Source organism: Corapipo altera, unplaced genomic scaffold, assembly GCF_003945725.1.
Source record: "Corapipo altera isolate COAL_440 unplaced genomic scaffold, ASM394572v1 0, whole genome shotgun sequence".
NCBI lineage: Eukaryota > Metazoa > Chordata > Aves > Passeriformes > Pipridae > Corapipo > Corapipo altera.
Window position 1 is genome coordinate 51,827,645 of NW_020884872.1, and position 25,010 is coordinate 51,852,654.

At 38.3% G+C, this 25,010-nt stretch overlaps 1 long non-coding RNA gene across 1 annotated transcript in view; it reads left to right on the forward strand.

The window, feature by feature from the left end:
- LOC113944393 overlaps nucleotides 1-17,529 on the forward strand; it is a 39,277-nt gene extending 21,748 nt beyond the window's left edge. The window contains exon 6 of the long non-coding RNA XR_003526695.1: nucleotides 17,159-17,529. This is a non-coding gene — a long non-coding RNA (uncharacterized LOC113944393). The remainder of the gene's footprint in view (nucleotides 1-17,158) is intronic.
- The last annotated feature ends 7,481 nt before the right edge of the window (nucleotides 17,530-25,010 follow it).

A 25,010-nucleotide genomic window follows, 5' to 3' on the forward strand; every position in this document is an offset into this window, starting at 1 on the left:
AGAGAGAGAGAGAGAGAGAGAGAGAGAGAGAGAGAGAGAGAGAGAGAAACATTAAGGCCACATATGATCATTTACTACTGAATTATTGTGTATAACAGGAGTGCAGAAACTTTGCACCTGTCAGTTCTGGCTGATTTTCAGAATTGTGTGCAAGTGTCAAAAAAATGACCTGCCAGGCTGTGCTAGTGATTAAGGTCCCACTCAAATTCTTCAGTGATTTAAAAAGAGTGTTTATCCTTGAAGGGTTATTTCTGTATGAGTCTGTCCATCTCGTATCTAGCAAGTGAAAGGTTTACTGTCTGCATTAGGCATAAAATGATAGCCCTAATGTCAGCAGCACAGCAATGTCCATTTTGTGGCTGGTTTAAAATCACATAGGATGAAATACTGGTCCTGTTGAAGTCAATGTGACTTTGACATTGATTTTTCCATCAAAATTATTTCTGTTGATTAGCTTTATCTACTGATACCTATATTATAATAGTTGAGTGCTTTTTCTGGGGTCTAAGATGTTCCCTGAGGCACCAATGCTCTTTTCCTAGACTTAAGTGCCAAAGACACATGTCTGGGCTGGGATTCCTAAATTTTGTGTAGATCGGGGGGAGAGAGATGGGATCCACAGTCCTCTTGAGAAGGTAATTCAGAGTACCTACATCAATCTCTTTCTTCAAGGTCTCTTCTGAAGAAGCTTATTTCTCTTCATGTTTGTTGAACATACAGCAAGCCTGGGGAGATCACAGACCTCAGTTAAATGTTGAGGTTGGATGACAGAAACAGCATGTTCAGCCAGGGCATTTTGGCTGTGTATTGATGGATTTCACATGGCAGGCTAAGAGCCATCCTCAGTGACTGTGAAGAGATGAACAGGTATTTCATGGTCTTTGTTGCAGCCTGAAAACAGGATTAGCTGATTTTCTAGGCTAAGATTGAGAAAATTTTGCATCCAGAGAAAGAAAGACCTAGAAGAGATAAATTAACGTCAGTTTCTTCTTCTCAATCCCATTTCTTTACTTGGTAGTCTGAGGGATGCCATGACACTAAGCTCAGAAATATGCTAGGAATAAGACCTGATGATGCTGGCGAGGCCTCTTGTCCTGTTGCATATTGAAGACATTCCAATAAAAGCATTTTGGTGTATGTATTTATATTAAAGAAAGATAGTCATACTGGTTACACAGAAATCAAATGTTCTCTTAGCCTGATACTCATCTAACACACAGTATAAAATGATAGTGCAACAGCTACTGCACATACTGAGGTTTGTTAAAGGAATTCAGTGCCCAGAGGCATTTAAAATCAGTATTCATTTAAAAAATGTATTTCTGCAAATGCAACCTGTGTGCAGTAGGAGGCATAACTTGACAAATACTGTCAGTGCTTGAAACATCTGGGAGTGTTCTGCAGGACAATAGTGAAGAACCACTCATAAGGGCCTTAACACTGAGCAATCCTATTTGAGCTGCAGAAAGGGACAAAGGCATAAATCTCAACTCTCTCCTACCTTCCCGTATAATGGACAAGAGTTCTGTATTTTGTCCTAGTTAGAACAGCTGGGACCGATTCATCATTGGATGGGTGTAGCCCAAAACTGTGTATTCTATAGCCCTCCATGCCATTTCCCAGAAACTGTTGTCAGTAGAGGCCTGCGAGGTGCCCCCCCCCCATGCTCCTGTCCTCATGCCCTTTTGTGGAATTCCCTGACTGAGTACCCTCACACCCTTTTATGGAATTCCCCACTCTGAGGGAAGGATTGAACATCCTTTTATGGAATTCCCCGCTCCGGGGGAGGGGCTAAGCATTGCTGCCTGAGCTGGAGAATATATAAACCTGGAGTTTCAGAACCTGGCCACTCTCTCTCTCGTGGGATCCAGAGGAGGACTGCAGCTCACCGCTCTCAGCCAGACTGAGACCACCACCCTCAACTGAACTGCAATCACCACTGCGGCCGGACTGCAGCAGCTCTCCCACCAGCAGGTTTCTTTTCCCCTCTCCCTTTGCTTTGGACTCGGGGGGGGGGGGTCCAGGGAGCACCATTTTGTTTGTGCCCTGGGGTGCCAGGTTGTACATTTTGGGTTTTGTGGGTTGAGACCAATTGCTTGTTTGTGTAGTCGTGCTTATTGTATTATTTTATTAAATTGTTATTCTGACTTGCAATCTCTCTTTTGAGTTGAGTTCATTTCCCCTGCTGGTTAACTTTTAAACCAGCACAATTTACAAGGGCAAATAAATGCAGAGATACTGGATGAAAGCATGCTTAGGAAAAGTAAGGATAATATGGGCCCATTACTAACATCCACAAGACCATGGGCCCTGACAGAATGCATTCACGTGTGCTGAGAGAGCTGGCGGATACCCATAGCAAGTCTGCTCACAATCATCTTTGAAAGGTCATGGTGATCAGGAGTGGTGTCTGCAGACTGGAAGAAAGCAAATGTCACCTCAAAAAGGGCAAGAAGGAGGACTCAGGGAACTACCATCCAGTCAGCCTCACCTCAATCCCTGGAAAGGTGATGAAGCACCTCATTCTGGAGGGCATCTCTATCCACATGGATGACAAGAAGGTGATCAAGAAAAGTCAGTATGGATTCACTAAAGATAAATCATGCTAAATCAACCTGATTACCTTCTATGATGAAGCTACTACCTGGACAGAGGAGGGGAGAGCAGTGGATATGGTCTACCTTGACTTCAGCAAGGCTTTCATGATTGTCTCTCACAAAATCCTCATAGGCAAACTCAGGAAGTGTGGACTGGATGAGTGGACAGTGAGGTAGATTGATAACTGACTGAATGGTAGATCCCAGAGGGTCATAATCAGTGGCACAGGGTCTAGTTCGGGGCCTGTCACTAGTGGTGTTCCACCAAGCTTCAGTTCTGGGCCCAGTATCGCTCAACTTATTCATTAAAGACTTGGATGAAGGTGTAGATGCCTCCTCAACAATTTCACTGACAACACAAAGCTGGGAGGAGTGGCTGATACCCCAAAATGCTGTGTAGCCCTTCAGAAGGACCTTGACAGGTTGAAGAGAACTATCTGAAGTTCAACAAAGGCAAATGTAGGGTCCTGCATATGGGGAAGGATAACACCAGGCACCAGTACAGACAGGGGGTTGACCTGCTAGAAAACAGCTCTGTGGAGAAGGGCCTGGGGGTCTTGGTGGACAACAAGCTGTCCATGAGCCAGCAGTGTGCCCTGGTGGCCAAGAAGGCCAATGGTATCTTGGGGTGCGCTAGGAAGAGCATCTAATGCATCCCAGGGAGAAGGTCAAGGGAGGTGATCCTACCACTCTCTTCAGCCCTAGTGAGGGCCCATATGGAGTGCCATGTCCAGTTCTGGGCTCCTCTGTACAAGAGAGACATGGAGCTCCTGAAGCAGGTCCAGCAGAGGGCAACAAAAATGATTAAGGGACTGCAACATCTCTCTTATGAGGAAAGGTTGAGGGAGGTGGGCCCGTTCAGCCTCGAGGAGAGAGAACTGGGAAGGGACCTCATTAATGAATACAAGTATTTGAAGGGAGGGTGTCACAGAACCACAGAATCACAGAATATGCTGAGTTAGAAGGGACCCACAAGGATCATTGCGTCCAACTCTTAGCCCTGCACAGAACCATCTCCAAGAGTCACACCATGTGACTGAGAGTATCGTCCAAATCCTTCTTGAAGTCTGTCAGTGCCATGACCACTTCCTCAGAGAGCTTGTTCCAGTGCCCAACCACCCTCTGGGTGAAGAATCTTTTTCTAATATCCAACCTAAACCTCCCTGACATAGTTTCAGGTCATTCCCTCAGGTTCTGTCACTGGTCACCACAGAGAAGAGATCAGTGTGTGCCCCTTCTCTTCCCCTCAAAAGGAAGTTGTAGACTGCAATGAGGTCTCCCCTCAGTCTCCTCTTCTCCAGGCTGAACACACCAAGTGATCTCAGCCACTCCTCATACGACTTCTCCTCAAGGCCCTTCACCATCTCTGTTGCCCTCCTTTGGACACTCTCTAAGAGATCAATATCTTTCTGATATTGCAGTGCCCAAAATTGCACACAATATTCAAGGTGAGGCTGCACCAGTGCAGAGCAGAGCAGGACAATCCCCTCCCTCGACTGGCTGGCAATGCTTTACCTGATGCCCCCCAGGACACAGTTGGCCCTTCTGGCTACCAGGGCACTGCTGACTCATATTCAACTTGCCACCGACCAGGACCCCCAGGTCCCTTTCCATGGCACTGCTTTCCAGCATCTCATTCCTCAGTCTGTACAAGCATCCAGGGTTGCCCCATCCCAGTTGCAGAATCCAGCACTTTCCCTTGTTGAACTTCAAATGGCAACAAGAAGATGGATCCAGGCTCTTCTTAGTGGTGCCAAGCAGTGGGGAGAAACTGATGCACAGGAAGTTCCATCTGAATATGAGGAAGCTATGCAGTGACCACGCACTGGAACAGATTGTCCAGAGAGGGTGTAGAGTCTCCCTCCCTGGAGATCTTCAAGAACCGTCTGGATGCAATCCTGTTCAATGTGCTCTAGGATGGCCCTGCCTGAACAGGGAGGTTGGACCAGATGACCCACTGTGGTCCCTTCTAACCTGACCTGTTCTGTGATTCTGTGATTCCTCTGGATAGGTGAATAGTCCATCCCTTCAGCAGGACCATGCCTTTATCTAATCAGTTTAGAAATTTGAAAAATTGATTCCCTTGAGCTTGATCTAGAAAGGACTGAGTATTCCTGCATGCAAACACCAACATCCATTTCCAGTTCAAGAGAGATTTTGGTGTTGTGATTTCTTTTATTCCTTTTTCTTTTTTTTTAATAGTTGGAAGGGAATTTTTGGCCCTTCTTTCTGACTAGAAGACTGAGCTACAGACTCATCAGGATATAAAATCAAGATCTCATGAGCTGAAAGAAATAATGGATTACTTTCTCTAAACCCTGTTGGTTGACATGGATTTTGTCAAATTATTATCTTTTTAGCTGCATATCTTTGTCAACATGCAGCTTGTTTCCTTGGGTTGTGCTCTGATTTCTAAAATCTGATATATCTTCTACTGCATTTGCTGTAGGGTTTTGTGGGAGAGAAGTTTGATCAGATTTATGTCGGCTTCTTTTTCCACATGCTAAAATGATATAAAATAAAATCAAGTACAAATTTGTTTTATAAAGCAAATTTAAGAATTTTGAATGATGTTGCATCTGTAACATAGACTTAACCATGTTCTAGACACAAATAATAAAAATCATCTGAAGCCTCTGCTTACAAATTTTCTTTCAAAAATATTTACTGATTGTACCTGACTTGTTTTACTATGTCACTGTAAAGACAAAGCAAATGCTGATTAAAGCAATTAAAAGTTTCCTTTGTTGGCAGAAAGAGATGTATTTAGATACATATATTTTTTTCTTTGTAGACGCCTTAATAAGCACCAGCAGATTGAAATAAAATCTGTCATCAGTTATATTTTTTTCTTGAACTGTCTACTTCACATACATATTAAGAAAGATTTGTTACCAGAGCTTCCTTATATGTTTTCTATTTGTTGTTGTAAAATGGTAAATGTTGAAATAACACTAGATATATCAATCTGATATTATAATGCAATGTATCTGACAGCTGAAGAGAGGAAAAAATGTAATGACTTATATAGTATTTGGAGTAGTGCATTTTTTTGTTGTTATGGGTTTCTTCGAAAACACAACTGTGCTGTTTGGGTGTCTGCCATCACGGAGGGATATAAAGCATTATTCTGGATGGAGGATTCAGCTTTAGCAGAATATAAATTAACTGCCGTGTAAATATAAACATCAATTAAGTTCTGTCACTTGTTAAATATTTATTTACTAAAATGATTTAAGCAGAGAAGCTTGCTGAGGGGAAAATTGTCTGTTTCTATCTATACACTGAGGGTACCTCTTAGGAGCCTTCTTTGTTTCTATTGTTTCTTTATTTATAATCTCTTATGTCTGGTTTCAGAGGTTGCTATTTCAAGCAGCTGAAAATTTAAGGTGCATTTCTCACCACTGCTGTGCAGTATTAGGCATGTAACTCCCATTAATGCTAATGGGAATTAAGCAGATAAATTCCTTCTTGCATTAGTGGATAAGTGGACTTCCATTTTCAAAGGTGACATAGACTTCATCTGTGCAGCTGGCACATGATTGTACATGACAAGATCAGAGCAGTGCCCAGATACAGAGGGGAAGAATAAAACATCTGCAATGCATTTATCCTTTTAGTCTGATTATCTCTCTGGAATAGACTGTCAATAACTTTCAAAAGATGGTTAGGCTTACACAAACTCATGGGCAAATATTGTTAAGTTGCATGATCTTTCTGTGCTCTTGGTTAGAAGATGTAAATAGAGACATTCATGACATTCAGTAGTTCCTCAGTTCTTTCTCATAATAACAACATTATTCAAAAATGGGCTTCTTGTCACTTCTGTTGTCGTAAACTAAGTATATCAGAATAGAGCCTCGTGAAATAGAAGTTACAGAATGAGTCATTTATGCCACTGAAATATCCACATTATCATTTTTCTTTCCCGAAAGAATAATTGTTATCCTCATTTACTATTTGTGTTACACTGGATACCACATTTATTTGGCTTGGGCGGATGAGAATTATTTCAATAAGAATTTAGATGTTTCTAAGAAATATCTATAAAAATGCAGAAGACAAATCTAGTCTTATTCTGGAAATACAGATTGATTGGATGCACATTGAACGTCACAATGAAACTTTCTTGTTTATGAATTTGCCTTAGATCAGGTTTAAAACACAGAATAGTTCCATACAATGTTTAAAAATGAATGAGATCAGATACAAAGACATATGAAGACACTGGCAAGTTCTATGTACACATTGAAACGTTAAACTTACATGTGCAGAAAAAATGCTCTTTGGAGTCATGTGAAAAATTTAAAAGGCAAATCAAAGTTTTTAAGCCTTCAAGACCAGGCACATACTTACTCCTAGATTTACTTTTTAAAGATCCTTTTTCAATACAACTAACCCGGTCAACATAAGACCAAACTAGTACATACAAACCACACAAAAAAACTTAAACTGGTCATTGCTTAAAGGCCCAAGAGATAGGTTCCTAATTGCCATAAATACTGATTCTTTTAAGTTCTTTTTACATTCCCATCTAAATTTTCAATAATGATAGCAATCACACAAACCATTCCGAAATCCTAATCAAATACCTTCTCAGAGCATTCATAAAATGAAATGCTGATGCAGCACATTCTATTTAATTGAGATACACTCAAACTAGGAAGTCCGCTTAATCAGGATGTCTCTCTGGGAACAGTTTAAGTCCAATGATACTTAATGGCAATGACTACTGCTTAATGTGGATGGCAATTCTGCTTAATTGAGGTTTCTTCCCATGATGTAGAGGTTTACAGCTCTGCACTTTTAAATAACTGAGACTAATTTTGTTATATGTTTTACTAAATGTATTTTAAGTAAATGTGATGAATTGAATGGAATAACACTTGAAAAATTTTAATCTCTGTAGCAAACAAGGCCTTTTAGCATTTAAAAACCTATCAGGGGCAAAGTAGGAGGAGATATGATAGAAATGTGTAAACTGAAAACAGCAATGTTAGAGGAAATGAGAAGTTTGTCTCCTAGGGTTTTTTTTATGCGCGTGAAACATCTAAGTAATTTTAGTAGATGAGGGCTCCAGAATTCAGTTCTGAATCTAGATCAGTGTCTTCTGAACCTTTGAGTGTCAGAAAATGGGGAAGCAAATTAAAAAGGCACATAAGTTAACAATAAGCAGCATATATGGCACATCCACCCTGTACATATTGTGGAGGGCATGAGGAGAGATCTCTGAGGTCTTTGTGAATGTTCCTGACAAGGTCCTCTCATGTGTAAGGTGAACCATGAAATAAAGCAGAAAGAAATATGTTTAACATGGAACTATTCAGTGAAGACCAGTGTGCAACACAAAGGGGACCAACCACCTGAATAATGGGTAATGTAGAAAACCTCCAGGATGGATGTTAAAGAGACAACAAGTACATGAGAGAGGGCTTCAAATCCTGCTCAAGACTAGTCACATCTTTAACCACATCATGGAAGTAAAGTGGAATGCAATGTGTCCCTCATGGGTACCTAATCTAGTGACTGTATGGAATTGCTAATGAATGGTATATTTGATTTGCACAAAAGGCCCCATCACCTACGGAGTACAGGCATGTTGAAAAGTAGCTGAGGTTATTATCATTTTACAAATGGCTGATGAGCATAAACTGTTACTACTTGACAGGACTACTGTGCACCTATATTCAGCACACACAAGCTTTCTAGCCTTGGTATCTGGAGTATGACTTGGGGTGTGGAACCACAGACTCAAACGTGAGTCAGTGAGATTTTGCTAGAGCAGCACAGCCATAAATGCTTTTGTAAAACAGGGAAGTTCAGTGCCATGATTAGGTGAAAAGACTGTCTATATTATGCAAAGGAAATCTTAGGAGAGTGTATTGTTGAAAGAGACCTTCTCTTCCAGTGAACAATTAGACACGAACATTGCAGGACGAATTACTAATTTTGAAAAAGCAGTGGATCCCACATACTGAAGAAATATTACACAGCTATGACAGTTGACAAGCATATTCACTGCTTTAAATCTAACCTGCATAAAGCTTTTAAAAACCTTTGCATAAATATAGTGCTTTTATGACAGTAGGACTGTATAGCGAAGAAATGCTGCCACATTTCACCCCACTGTCTGCATATAGCTCTGCAAATGGTGCATAGCTCTCATCTTCAGCACTGTGTCTGTCCCTTTGCCTGTCCTATGATGAAATTGCATGTCATGCCAAATTTAGTGTGCTTGCTTTATGATGTGCAGAGTAACAAAGAAACCAGCTACAGTCTTTAAAAAAGTAAAAGCACGATCTTGTTTTCCTTAATACTGTACTTCCTTCCACTATTTCCTATTTGGTAGCTGCAGCACAAACTCTGAGAGGTGGAATTTAAAATATGACAATCTGTCAAGGCTACAAAAATCCTGAATAATCTTTAGCAAATCAACAACTTCCATATCATCAGCAGAGGAAGGTGGTTCAGACTTGTTGAACCCTAGTTATTATAGGCTTGAACAACTCCTGATATAGAGGAGAGATATGCATGATTATGCAGGCAAGCACAAGTTAAGTAAAGCTGACTCCTGCTCACTGCAAATCTAATTGACAATTTTGTTGCCCTTCTCTGGCTATTTAAGAAAAGTAGTGAGGTCAATGGTAATGACATGTCTCATGGTTGGAAAATGCCACCCACTTGGTTTCTTTTTACAAGGCATTGATTTCAAACTTCTAAGTTCAGCTTTGTTACAAGGAAAGAAGATTTTTTAAAGCCTTGTGGAGTGAATTTGCTGCTTGTGAAAGGTGATTGCAGAGACTGAAATGCTCTGTTTTCACAGAGGAGATGCTGTACCTTCGCATTTTTTCTTTTAGTATTATACTGGTAATTCAGTGTCTGCTTCCTCATGTTTTCATATATGCTTAAACCTTTATGTTGTGGACTCATTCCTAGGATGAGGGTTTCTACACCTTAGACTAAGTCTGAAGAATTATAAAAAAGCCTCAAATTAATTACATTTGCAAGATTGGTAAAAGATTTTTCAATATTGTTTGTTTCAAAGAACGATGATATAACTTTCCTGTTGGGATCATCATGACTAACAAAAATAGTATAGAAAGAACTTTGTTGCTACTCCCTGACACTTTGGATCCAAATGGCATTCAAATACATGCAAAATCTGAATAAGAACCTGATTTTTTCACCACTGGCCATTTGCAACCTCATATTGTTGTACTGCCCTTCAAAAAGCACTGGACAATTTGTGAGCAGTGGTGATGAATATGTTGTACACACATTTACTAATGTAGAACTCTTTCGTTGTGTGGTGGGGGAAAAAAGTTTTCCCCTTAAAGTTATAAAATGGTAATCCCCCAGGGGGTGGCTACCCTTGGGTTTGAGCCAATGAGCGCTTCTGCAAAATATAAACATATCACCCAGACCGGAAAAGAAGGGTAGTTGTTGTTGTAGTCGTAGTTGTTGTTGGAGAAGTGGCCATGTTGTGAAGCCACGAGCTGAGGGGCCTGGAGCCCCACTGGGGCTATGGCCCCCCCAGCCCCGTCTGGGGGGCTACAGGGATTTGGAACAGTGTTAGACTGGACTAAGTATCTGCAGCTGAGAAGCTGGAAGTTTTTCTCCTCCACCGTGAGCAGCAGCAGGAACAGGGTACAGAGGGCAGAGAGCCAAGAGATAAGAGAGAAGCAGCAGAGACAGCATGCAGCCAAGGAAGACACAGAGTTGTCTGAGAGAGACAGCCAGCAGCAGAGAGAAAACTAAACTACAGAGAGAGAGAGAGTTTGAGTAAGAACTGAAACAAAGTCCCCAAACCCCTCTGAGACCTCCTAGATAGGAGGAAGATGATGGACTCTTACTTAAGAAGAGTCTTAGAGTGCTACAGCACCAAAATGAGAGGAGCTGAGAAGTTCAAGGCGTCCTGGAAAGCTGGACCGGGACGGCCAGACGGAATGTGGAGGGGTTGATCTTGGCCCCCCTTGCCGCTGCTGCCAAGCTAAGATAGCAGCCTGAGATCAGAGCACAGAAGCTCTGATAGAACTCTTGAGGCAAAGGTCTTCAACTGAAAGCTGCCCGAGACGTTCTGACTCAGGGGTGAATCCCCTGAGGAAGGGACCTTCATGGGATGTCTTACACCCCATGATATGACGTGGTGAAGCGAGTTTTTTCTCTGCTACGCAGCCCATGGAAGAGAAGACCCTCGCTTGGAGTCGAAGGGCCAAGAGGGGCTTGGATACCTCCCTTATGTGTACTGGTAGAGATCCAGCTACAGCTGCTGCATGAAAGAAGAGAACCTGCTGCCCTAGAGACACTGTTGCTCTGAAAGTAGAAAGGATCTTTTCCTTTTTCCCTCCTGGATTTTTATTTGGAGAGAGAAGAGATTTGATCCATTGTAAATACTGCTTTGTCATGGTAGAGATAGTTGAGATTGTGTGTGTAATGTATTGTAATATTTATTTTGTACAGTCATTGTAATATATAATCCCTTTCCCCCCATTTTGAGTCTTGTGTGGTGTCTGGAAAACTCATCTCACACTGGGTTGAGATGAGGGAGGGGGGCTTGAACTCGAGAATTGGATTTTGGGGCTCTCAAACCATGACACACTGGAAACTGGATTTAGCTCTAGCCTGTACACTTGTTTTTAGGTGTGCAAAGATGGATGGTTATGTTTAAGCTAAGAGTCTGCCAAAGCAATTGATAGAATTTAAGAAGTGGTCAAAAGCAAAAGTTAACAAAACATTAGTGTCTAATTCTATTTAACGTGTCTCAGAGTATTTGAGACAGTCTCATGTGCTGTTATGTAAGGAACAGAACCTATGGAAAACATACACCTTCTTGGAGTGTCAGACACTGGATGGAGAAGTCCTGTCATTTCGAATGGTACTAGTTATTTATGATTTGGTACAGAATTCAGTCAATTTTGGGAGAACTCTAAGTCTTTTTCAGTAGCTCTCCATTGCCTACAAGATAAATTCAGACAGATTCCTTAAATAATGACACCTACATTTAGACAGATAAATTCGTATGTACACGTTCTGAAACTAAAGCCCATATTGTGGGTCTGAAATTTATGTAGAAATTTTCAATTATCATATAATGACTGGTCTGCAACCAGTTTAGAACCAACATGCCTGAACCCATTTAGCAAGTATGCTTCCGTGCAGTAGATGTAATAAGATGTGAGAGGAGAGAGACACTCTTTGACCCTAGTTCCCTGACCATGGAATACCATAAGATTTCCATCTCACCTAAGGACTCACAAAAGTGAAACTTTTACCCTTTGTTTACTGTCTGCATCACACTGAATAATCCCATACTCTATCTGTAGTCAGTGGAGGTGCTGTAGGTACTGCAAAAAATTATTCCTTTTGTAGAAGCATTGAACTCCTGTCTACTTCTCCCCATCTTATGAAAAATTTAGAGAATTAGTAGTAGCATCTTTGCCTGATACCTTAGGATTCAGTGACACCTGTACTTCAAGTAAGGCCTTTCACGCTGTCTCTCGTAAGAGCCTAATAAACAAGCTGTTGATGTACAGGCTGGATGAGCAGTGAGGTGAGTTGAAAACTGACTGAACTGAGTCTAGAGGGCAGCGATCAGGGGCACAAAGTCTAATTGGAGGCCAGTAACTAGCAATGTATGCCAGTAGTCAATACTGCGTCCAGTCCTGTTCAACATCATCATCATTAATGATCTGGATGATGGGGCAGAGTGTACCCTCAACAAACTTTCAGATGACACAGAACTGAGAGAAGCAGAGGGCCATTCTGCCATCCAGAGGGACCTCGACAAGGGTGAAATGGGCAGGATGGAAACCTTACAAAAGTTCAACAAGGAGAAGTGCAAAGCTCTGCATCTAGGGATGCATCAGTATATACCGGGAGCCATCCAACTGGAAAGCAGTTTGTCAGAAAAGGACCTGGGGGTCTTGGTGAACACCAAGTTCACATGAACTAGCACTATGCTCTTAATGCAAAGAAGGTGAATGACCTCCTGGGCTATATTAGGCAAAGAATTGCCAGTAAGTTGAGTGAGGTGATCCTTCTCCTCTACTCAGCACTGGTGAGGCCATACCTGGAATGCTGTGTCCAGTTCTGAGTTCCTCAGTACAAGAGAAACACGGACATACTGGGGACAGTCTAATGAAGGTCCACTAAGATGGAGCATCTAATTTATGAGGAAAGACCTAGAGAGCTGGGAGCAAAGAGGGTTCAGGGGACAGTCTTGTCAATGTGCATAAATGCCTGAAGAGGGAAGATCCAGGCTCTTTACAGTGGTGCACAGTGGTACCTCATGTGAAGAGGCAGTGCGCACAAACTGAAAGACAGGAGGTTCTATCTGAACACTGGGAAATGTTTTTTACTTTTGGGTAAAAGTAGAAAAGGAATGAGCCTTGGCACAGGCTAGCCAAATAGGTTATGGAGTCTCCATCAAACCATCTGGACATAGTTCTGGGCAATTGGCTCTAGGTGTCCCTGTTTGATCAGGGGTCTTAGACAAGACGACCTCCTGAGCAACCTTCCAACCTCAACTATTCTGCTATTTTGTGATTAGAGTATTCATCAAAGATGTGAAAGACTTGGATTCAGACCTTCCTCTCTCTGATTTCAAATAAGGAACTTGAATCTTCCAGATGTGAATAAACTGCTATGTAGGTAAGACTTCAAGGTTCTGTATTTCAGGGTTAGTTACAGAGCCTTGTATATACTTTAAAGACCATGGCCATGGCTGCAGGGAGATACACACAGGTCTTTTAACAGTGCACTACTCCCCTGTTGAACTGCACCTCTTTACTCTCTGCCTTTTGGAGCTTGCAGGTGCTAAGAAATTTATATTAATAAACATACTTGCAAGATTTACTGTATAAAATGCTTAACTTCACTTCTTGCTTTGAATAAAGGGAAGGTGCTTATCTGCACTGCCATGGGAAAAGAACTGACTCAGACGTTTGTAATCACTTCCTTGAATCTCTTTCTTATTATGCCTTTTTACAGTGCAAACCAGCTTTCCCAGCTCACAACTACTAAAATCCTGAGAAGAAACAACTTCCCCACCACTTCCCAAATCCTTCCAATCCTGTCCCTGTAAGTTCAGAGCAAATCAAAAAGCAACCTGGAAGAACCTTAACTACCCAGGCAAGATTAGAAGACACTCTATCCATTTTATTCAATGTGTGTTTCCACTGCATGCAAAATATCTCCTTGTTTTCACGTTGTTAAGAAATCAACAAATGACAGATAAGGTTTAGTTTTGATTCTTAACTACAATGAAAATGGTCTGCTGTGGGTACTGAGCAAATTAGCAAGCATTTAATTGAAACACAGCTCAGAGTGTAGACGTGCCCATAAGCACCTAGGAAAACTTAGGTGCCTCCAGGGTTCTATGCCAGGTGAGGAGGGGTTATTACACAGAGTAATAGAATGCTTATATCTGCAGTTCTGCCAACTCTTCTTACACTTAAAACCCCAGCCCTGAGGTCATATGAATGGGCTCAGATTTCATTTTAAAAAGAAAAAGGAAGTTTCTGGCATCAGAATTGAATAGGAACTTGAAAACAAGAATTTTAAAGATACAAAGCAAAAACAAAAAGAGAGAATTAATATATGTATGCACATGTACCTTACCTATATATGTACATATGTATACACACATAGCTAAAACTAACTCCGGTTATTAAGATGGTCTTTTCTTTTCTTTAAGGCCTTTGCTCATGACCTTTTATAATGTGGGCTGGTAAAACTCTACCTATCAATCTTTTGTTACAGACATATGTATATATATCTTGCTGGTGAATTAACTTAAACCTATAAAATAATTAAATATTACCTTAACAAAACTGTGAAAATCATTCTCTGAATTGCAGTTTCCTGATGCAATAGAGAGATGTGGGCTTGGTTTTACTGCCATGAGCATCAAAAACTATAGAACTACCAGTATTATAAGAAGCAGCCAGTTTAAAGTTTCATCATTGGAGTCTCTCAGAACCTTATCTAACTTCAGCAAATAAAACCTAGGCTGTGCATTTACTAAAATGAAAAAATATATAGTCTACACACATTGTTTTATTGTTTAAATGGTTCTCATTCATGTTTCATTTCAATAATATTTCTCCAGCCTGTAAAGCTTATGTTTCATTGAGTTCCTCTTTAAATTCACAATGCATAAAACTGCCAGGTGGCCTAATAACAGAGTGCATTAACAGATTGAACTATAAATCAGATGGTTGTGTTCACATACTCTAAAAACACCACTATTTTCTTTCAGATCTGAGTTCGTACACAGATTCCTCAGAGAGTATGATTGCTCTCAAATATTAAAAAAGCCCATATAGCTCAATTTTAACATTAAGATTGATTTTATATTTCAAACATAATTTTTTTCTCTTCAATCCTACAAGAAAATGTACACAAAATATAATCTAATTTTGATACAGAAAAACAGGGAATTGTAAAAAAAAGAGGGAGTTTGAATCTTTTCACTGATGCCAGAGTAAGAATATGACTCTAAACTGAAAGTACACCTTGCAGCCTTTGTTACCACTGAAAAACATATGACCTAAAAGAACTGAACCTCTCTAAAAAGTGTCAACAGCAATCACGGGTTAAAAATATTCTGCTAAGGGATGGCTAATAGTTTCCCACGAAAGCATTGATTGGCATCTTAAAATAACCTTTTTAGTGAGTTTTATTTTGGTTTCCCTCACTAAACAAGGCAAATTTATTTCTGTGGGACTAGAAACACTAAATAAATTTGAAAAGGGCACGATTTCATTTTAAAAACCTATAAGAATAGGAAGAGGCCAGTATTTGTGGATTTGTATACATACATATCTCTTATACATATCTATGCATAAAAAAATTTACAGCATAAATTATATTTTTCTGATATTTTGTTTACAGGAGAGGAAAAGCAACAATGAAATCCAGCAGCTGAGGTTCATAAGATCATCGGATAATTCAAGTTGCAGGGGAATTCAGAAGGTCATTTAGTCCAATCTTCCACTCAAAACAGGGTCAGCTGTGATGAGGTCAGACTAGGTCAAACTCAGGTCTTTGTGCAGGGTTGGTTTTTTTTACTTCAAAACACTGAATACACCATCTATTTTTCAACATCTACTATTATTACAATTGGTACATTTGCGACTAAGAGAACTGACTAGGATCATTCTAACTGCTAACTTCTGAATAAGATTGCAGAATTTCATCTCAAGGAGCTTGCAATCAAAGAAAAACATGAATATAGAAATAGCAATGAATATATGGTTAGCGTTTATGTGCCAAGCCATGTGACTTACCTCTTTTGAGAGGAAATCTTTAGAAAAATAAAAGAATCACAATCTCAGAAAAGAAAAATATTTTCTTGGAGTAAAAACTATAAATCTATATCCTCAAGGCACCCATGAAGCAGAAATTTATCACAAATAGGGCACCAGAAATTACATAATGGCTATTCAAATAGCAGAGAAACAGCATAGCAGCTCAAGATGTCAAGATGTTTTCTGGATTTTATCTTTATTTTCAGGGTTACATCTTTGTATAAGCCTGCACAAAATGTAGGAAAGACTAAATGCAAATGTCAAAAAAAAATTCCTAACAATGCTGGCGTGGCTTTTAGAAAAGCAACTATTATAGTTTTCTAATGTTAAGGGGCTTGCGTGTAATCTCTGGTCAAAGGCCATGGATAAAATTTGAAAAACACCCAGACAACTTAAACACAATATTATGTTTTAAAGTGCTAAACCATTCAAGTTCTATGACTTTCAATGCTACCTAAGAAGTCTAAGATTTTCTATTGGGCTTAAAAGAGAGAGAATGGAATGAAAAACACAGAATATTTTAAGACAGTATTTTATTTTTTTTTACATAGATGACCATTTTGGTCCTTACAACCCATGAAAAGCTACCTCAACTTATTTGGCCTAAGTTTTCTAGGTGATATTTCCCATGAGAATATTTGCATCACAAATGTACATCACATTGCTAAAGGTGGAATCAAACCCCAAAATTGACAGTATAAAAATACAACACTGAAACCCATTTGTAGGTGCTCCTACTGTTAAAGGTTATTCTAAATGAAAAGAAGTTAATATTTGTTCATCCTGTGAAAGTAGATAAGAAATTGAGAATGGGATTCACCTCACGCTACCTTAGACACTTAAAAATCATTTTCTTAAAATACATGTACGCAATCAAATAACTCAACTTCTTAGTTACTTCCTGTGTCTCAGTTTACTGTATCACATTACTTCACTCCTAGACAGTTGGTTTGGTTTCTTTGTTCCCTCAAAAATTAAAAAGGCTTGCTTTTGTTGATGGTTTGTGCCAATAGTCATTCCCAAGAGATAGACTAGGCAAAACTGAGCCAGCCTTGCCTTTCTCTACCATGTACAGCTCCAAAATGCTTTCTCAAACACTGTTTTACACCCTTCAATCAGGCCTCAGGGTATGAAATGTATCCTCAGTTTTGTGTTATAAACACACCATCATAGCAACACAAGTTTCACATAATTTCAAACTCTTTGAAATAGATGAAACAAAAATATAATAATAATGTTTTTGTTTTGCAGAGGTAATGCACAAGGATAGGGGTCACCTGTTACAAAGTACATCATGGATGGAGATGAGCTGCTTCACATGAGTCTGCACATGAGCAATGTGAAAGTGAACCTTGTGGAAGTGAATCTCTTGTATCACTTGGCCTGGATAAATACATTTACTAAGAGAGTCCTCAAGAGTAGACATGGAGGTTGTTAGGGGTATGTATAGCACCGGTCTAAGTTACTAACAGTGGCTTCCATTATTCTCGGTGGACTATAAACAGATCCGTTTAGACTTAAGCAATTAAACTGTAAATACCTAAGATGAATGAGATAAATCCCATCATCGATGTATATGATGACAATAAAAGAATCATGCACCTCATCGAGTATACAATAAACTTTGGGATTCAAAAAATATGTTTAAGATTAGAACAATTAAATAATTATTAAAAATTTTAAAATGGCTTAGAAGCAACAGGTGGTGAATAAGAGTGCAGACGAGCACAAAATTGCTGACTTGGGGATTGTTCTTGCAACAAGCTCTTGATTTACATTCTCTAAACCCAGAAGCCGTATTTAATTTAGCAGTTCATCCTGTTCTGATCTCCAGTGTCTTCCTCCATCTACTTAAAGACATTTTTCTACAAACATTACATTTTAAATAAGCACTTCAAAATCCACTGTGATGGTTGAGCTTGCACAGGCTAAGGAAGGAGCTGCATCAGTCACCGTGCTTCATTTTCCTGAAAAAGAAAATGAGGAGAAAATTATTAGGGAACTAAGTGCTTCTTTATACTGTGGATAGACTAATGTAACACAAAAAATGCAGAGACACTGCCATGAAAAAAACCAATAAATCTGCTTTTGCCCCAAAGATCCAAGATTAAAAGGAGACACCAGAGGCTCAAGCAATCTTACTAAGTGATCATAATAAAACCACCAAACTGGGAAGTAGAATAATTGTTTGTATAGCTACCCCACAGATTCACACCTGCCTGCCAAAGGATTGCAAATTAAATGCTTTTACTCTCACAAGGTCAGTTGTGGTTAGTTCTCTTGTTGGGACCCTGGAGCATGTGTTGGAACACAACAAATGAATCAGGCCTGAAATATGCAGACTTCAGCTCTTTACCATCTGACTGTACACTGTTGAGTTATCTCTGGTTTTTAAACAGAGAATATTCCTGTATAGAAGAAATCAAGGTAAAGAACTCATAACATTAGAAATGTACATTAAAAGTAATACATTATAAACTCGGAATGGTGATATGATGATACACTCGACTTTGTTAGAACTGCTTTTTTCCCATTCTTATAACATTTCACACACCTGTAGTTTTTCACTGTGATATGGGAAAAATTTCAGGTTCAAAGGTATCTTAAAATATTCAACAGCTGATATTTACATTTACAAGTGTTGCAAAGTGATGCCCCTTAGCAATGCACAACATGAAATTTAAATAATGATAATTGTAAGAAAGTTTAGAACAAGGAAACACAAATGAATGCAGTTGAGTTAACGACTGCAATTTGCAATTGCTCAAGCTTTTGTAGAATTTTTTTCTTCATTTTAATTTGCATTTCTACAGGAACAAAAAGTATCTTAGCACATGTACCTCAGGAAATCACTTAGAAATCCAGTTCATCTGTATACGCAAAATAACCAGCATCCTCAGCATATGTTATTGGATAACTGTGAAACTCAATGAGTAGCTGAAGTCCACATATTGTTCTAGGAGAAGTATTCATTTTCTGATGCTACTCTGTTCTTAACTCATTTAATTTCTTCTTCTTGGTGCCCAGAAGCCCTTGACCTTTACTTTTTTTGAAACAGCTAGGACTAGAACTCACAAATTTTAGAAAATTCCAGTCATAATGGGCATGCTGAATTTGTTGTCCCTCCACAAAGACAAAGTGTCTGTGCAAAAATTAGACAATCTAATAATGACACAAGTTGTGTATTAAACTTCCCTCCCATTTTCAAAGTTATGATACCTGGTGCCTTTCTCCATGTTTTGCATTGCAGCACATAAAGCACACAGATTAATGATGTGACCATAAAGCATGCTGAAATCATTGCCGAAATATATTTTTGTTCCTTTTGCTTATTGTTTTCAGCTAATGCATTCTTGATATCTAACATTCAATGCAAGTATTTATTCAGCTTCATTTAATTTCTTATTATGTCCCACTCTTTTGTCAATAGCGCTTTTGGAGAGAATATTTTCAATACTCCACACAGTAAGATTCTTACTGCTGATGTCTTGACAGAAATTGGGATATTGATGCCAAATTGTGAGTATTGATCCAAATTTGTTTCTTGCCTGTACCAAGTCAAAGAGGCATTATACACGTTGTTGCTGCTTGTGATGCCTTCTGCTGTTCTGTTCTGGGCTGGAATGTCTTTTTATTGCTGAACCACAGAACCAATGATCTAGATCTTACCACAGATATTCTGTTGATATTCATTATTTGCTCTCAAGGACCAATTCATATTTTTCCTCTAAATTCATGAAGAGCTTGTAGCTTATAAAAAACTCAAAAGAAGACAGGAAGAACAAGGATGTCAGTAAAGAGATCTGTGAGGGTACGAAGTTTTAGTTGCTCTCTAGATATGCAAAGATCTGTGCACCCACAGCAAATCATGGCAGTGAGGTGGAGTCTTTGTGTACCACCTTCAACCAGGATCAATCAAAGTCAATGGAATGCAACATGTGCCTCTAAATGTGTAAGTAAAAGTTGATACAGGTAAGAAGTGTCACAAGTGTACAGAACAACTCATGAGGCCCCATCTGACCTACTTATATGAGTTTTGGCATTTCATGCAGAAACAGCATGGTCAAGTCATGATAACAATTAAAAAAAAAAAAAAAAGAAAAATGTTTTAAAGAGGTAACATAAAGCCAGGCAGCCTATTTCATACAGTCTACTGGATCATACAACATACCTGAATAAACTTTCAAGCAAACCCTAGAGCAGAAAGTTGTTGCCTCTGTGGTTAATGAAAGGATTATGAGAAATTTACCCAGAGATGAAGAAAGCTGACAGCAGAAATATAACTGGATTTTCTAGGAAGCAGCAAAACAAAAGACACGTGGACGGTGAAAGGACAGAAGCAAAGGATTATGGAGAGGCAAGCATCAGTAGATAGGAATCTAACAAGAGAAAAAAATTAGATATTAATAGTGTTAATACAATAAAATCAACTTGCAGAGGCAAGGGCAATATTAAAAAGCTATATGTTCTACTAAAATTGGCATGTCTGAGACCAGAAATGCTCCCATTCAGTCAGAGGCTAAGGCAGTTGTAGGCCAGTGATGGAAATACTATGCTCTAAATTCAAATATTAAATATCAAAGTATGGAAAGGGAGTACCTAAGCAAGTATTTGCTTAGGGGAGAAGTGGAAGAACAGATAGAAACTTTGAAGGTCATAAGCCTGTAGAATCAGAAAGAAACCAGTACCAAAAATGCATAGACAACATCTACCGTACACTTACTTAGTAAATTATGCGATGATGACTATTCGCAAAGACATATGGACAGTAATCTGTTATGATCCCAAATTCCAGAAAAAAGAACCTATCAAACCATCACCCCACCTGCCTAGTTAGTCATTGGAAAGAAATGTTATTACATAACTTACTGAACAAGCTGCAACTTCTAGAGGAAATACTACAAACAGAAAAAATAATTAAAAGGTTTCACAAGCAAGAAACATGCAACTGAAAAGATTTTAATTCTAGAACGTCATCTTATGTTGCTCAAATTTTTTCCCTTAGTAGTATCCTTTTTAGATTTTTTTGGGGTGGTGTATATATGATGAGCTCTTTGAGACCAAGAAGACTAAATATAAACACCCATACTATAGGGGTGTACTCCAGTTTACAGTAAGGGGTGAGAAATAAGCAAATTTAGGCAACAAATTATTCTAAAGTAACATCTAAAATACATACAATATACAATGAGAACCATGTCTCAGCACAATTTCTCTCTTTTGATAACGAGCAACAGATGACCAAGTCAGACATAACACGTTTAGATCTTAAATGCCTAAATTAGAAAGATAAAACCAACTTAAATCCCTGGCTTATATTTTTTTAGTACTAACAGTGCAGTTCTGATGTTTTGTTAGGGCTTCTGGGCCTCCTGCAATACATCTAACTGAACAGAATTCAACAGGCCAACAAATCAATGGCAAGGTCAAAGCAATGAGTTAGGAAAGCACTGTTTGCCACAGATTTTTGAAAGGCCAGGTGAGAAGAAAAGGCAGTAGTTGAGGGATGAAAAGTGTGGATTCATCTTTTGTATGTCTTTTTACATCTAGATGAGACCCTTGCAGTAATCATTGAAATTTGTCTTTTATTCTTACAGTTTGAACTTATCAAAGAGTACAATGGTATAATTCTCTGTAGTTTTCACTTGGGCTCTGAGAAAAACCAACAGTTATTGTTTTATATCCTGTTGGCTCTTTCCTGGGACAGAAATAATTTTGAACCATACTGAGATAGTATGTCTGATGCTTCAGTGCTGTATCTGGTAGGATTAGACTCTGACATTTGTAGTGAATAATCTCAGATATGTGAGAAGCTGGCACAGGTGGCTTTCTGCACCACTGACAGACACTTTAAGGTTCTTCAGTTTAAATTGCTTGGGATTTTTTTCCAGTGGTACATTTTGGGAATGGCTTCATTATTTTTGAACAGAACATTGTTGAGTTTTTTCAGGATCCACTGAGTTACCCATATTTTCCTTACCCACTTGCTTGTGTTTACATAATATTTCTATATGTTGACATATTAATGATGAGATCTGTAGTATTCTGCATGAAGTCTATTTTTTTTGTTGAAACAAAGATTTCAGACTATTATGAAAATACCAAAGTAATACTTTAAGTAAGACTCACTTATATTTGACCCAGCAGAGATTATATAAATTCCTATATCAGTGCTTCGACATACTGTCTTTCAAAAAGGAAGACACTAAGTTGAGTATTCTGAATATTTCTAGAGGCTGGTGTTGCAGAAGAGAGAACCTCAAGGGGGGATAATTGTTAATGCTTTATCTCTCACAAACTCTGTTGTGACGGTTATTGAATTGCCTCTAATGCATATGTATATAAGAGATTGCTAAATGTATGTTACCAGCCATTGTGACTTGCACTGTATCCCTGTTACCCTAAGTATTTCTTCCTTTCAAAAGCACTATGGGTTGTGACAAAATACAGTCCCTCTTTAAAAGATCAGCACAGTGGAAAGTCACCACAGTCAGACTGGAATAACTGCACAAGCCAACCTGGTTGAACTTGTTTTGTCTGAATGCTAATCAAATCTGTATCTTTATATAAACTTTTGTACTTGCTTAGCCTTGTTTTAAAAACACCACCTTCTAGCAGTTGGGATCAAATCCAATTTTACACAATTTAAGGATGAACTATATAAATATTACATACCATGAAGATGAAAAGTAGAATTACACTTCTAACAGTGAACATATTTATCCCAAAATATTACTCAATAACATAACCACAACAGTAATGATTTTAATTAAAAATACCTTCTAACCACTATGTGTTTTGGAATAAGGAAAGAACATCTCTGCCACAAATATATCATATGGGTGCGCAGAATAACAACCATCTTCAGGAAGAAGAAAATGATGCTGTTGTTGCTGGTTATTCATCAACTTTAAGGTGTAAAATGCATCACATGTTTAGATTGGAAAAAAAGGGAGTAAAATTTTATCTTTAATGACTTTTTTATAATTACAGTATCTAATGTTATTGAAAGTATATGTTGATATTAAGAACCTTCATCTCAACTAACCGGCTTGGATTACAACAAATCAGTCTCAGTGTATCAGGTTATGTATCTCGAACTTGAAATTGTTTCTCACATTAAAAGACATAGTGTTACAACAATCTGAGATGTGTTTTCATTGCATTTGGAAAGGTTTAGACATCAAGGATTTAGCTTAAGATATACCTCAACTGTAACCTAGGCTATAACCAAATCTGCTCCATTAACACAGAAAATGATGAAAAAAAAATTATTGCTCCTTATTCACACTGTATGGCGTGAATTTCATTCAGAAATGGAAGAATGAAAATCACCTTTTTCCAATAAACTCTATATAAATTAGAAGTTAGTTGTTAAAATACTGTGCAGAGTGCATCAAAGGGAGGGCCAAGCACTGGGTAGCTGAAATAAGAAAGAAAAGTAACCTTTAAGTGTCTTGTCTGTCATGTTAATAATATCGAACTTAGTGAGTTCTTTCCAATGTTTTACTTGCAGAGCAAATATTTCCTCTTTCAGTTATTGAACTCGTGGTGTGATGTCAGCTAACAGCACCTTCAATTTCTTTAACTAATGAATAAAGAGCACCAGAAAAGTGATGAACTATAACAAAGTTTTAAAGGAAGGTGAAAAAAATGAGTTTTACATGTAGTTCAGAGGTAAAATTCAGCTGACTTGGCTGGAGAATACTCAACATACTATACAGAAAGGAAAATGTTCAGGAAACTAGGTCCTTTTTTCATTTTTATTATGTTAATAGTTATCAATAACAATTCAGAAAGAAATTTTAAGTATTTCTGAATTTATCACTACCCTGGCATTTACAATTTCAGGTGCACTCATTGTGTGTTTTCCTTCCTAATAAGGATTTAAGTACAATTATCAATGTACTTGAAAATTCTAAATGTGATGGAGTTTCACAGAGATCCCTCTACCCTAATGTAGGAATCTAATAGTAGCTTATACTTCAGCAGTATAGCTACTACCTTACAACCTCCTTGTGGAAGCCAAAAGAAGAATTTGGAAAGAAATTGGAATGAAATAGTCATCTGCTGAATGTGATATCAGTTGTTGTTGATTCAACTTGTCATATTCTCCAGGGCTAGGATGCTCTCCTCTTTATTTGTGTACAAGCAGCAATTTATTTGTATCACTGCAAATGAAAAAAAAATCAATATGATTATTAAATTTTAAATTTGCATGATTGTTAGGGATGGATGAAAGACAGATGTCATTATAATTTGCCATTTGTGGGGTCCTTGCCTTTAAATTCATGGCTGTTCTAGAATTATATTTTAGGTATCGTTGCCTCTGTTGACATTGCAGAGCAATTAATTTGTGTGTTAATAGTTAATATAGTTAATAACAGTGTTTAGGTGTCCAGTTTTGTGTTCTACAGAAGAACTGCAGGCCTGGTCCCTGTAAGGCAGTGTCTTCACACTGCTTTGGGTGAACTCTTGTCAAAGGCTACAAAAGAAAACACTGCCTCACTTAGCCTGCTGGAGTTCTATAAAGGACTCCTAAAACTGGGATTCACCAAGTCTGTGTATATTTGAAAGCGTACTGAGGTTTTTTATGATCTGATAAATCTTTTTTTTTAGGATAGGTTAGTTGATAAGTATTAAGTAAAAAAAAAATTCTACAAAATTTGAATAACTAGGCTATCTTTTTTTTGTTATTTTTTTTAACAGAATATCTTAAGCAAGTATGTGACTCCTTGAATAAATACCAGTTCTTCTTCTTACTTTCCTGTTAATTATTGTTTCATAAATTTTTTTCAAGTATTTTTTTGTGTGATGCACTATCATCTGGCACTGGTATAGTTGAAAGGAATATATATGATGCTAAAAAAGATCTATTTAAGCTATGATTAATCATTAATGCATGATAACACATAACTTAGTTCAATGTTATATGTCCTAATTTAATCTCTTCCAGATATATCCCAGTTTAATCTCTTCTTTATTCAATAAGAATTTGTCAAGTTCTATACATCACAGCTCAGGCTTTACACATGCTGTTCATTCTAGAAGCAACATGGCATTAAATTCTCTACTTATTCTCAGTGATTAATTTTTCAGCTGT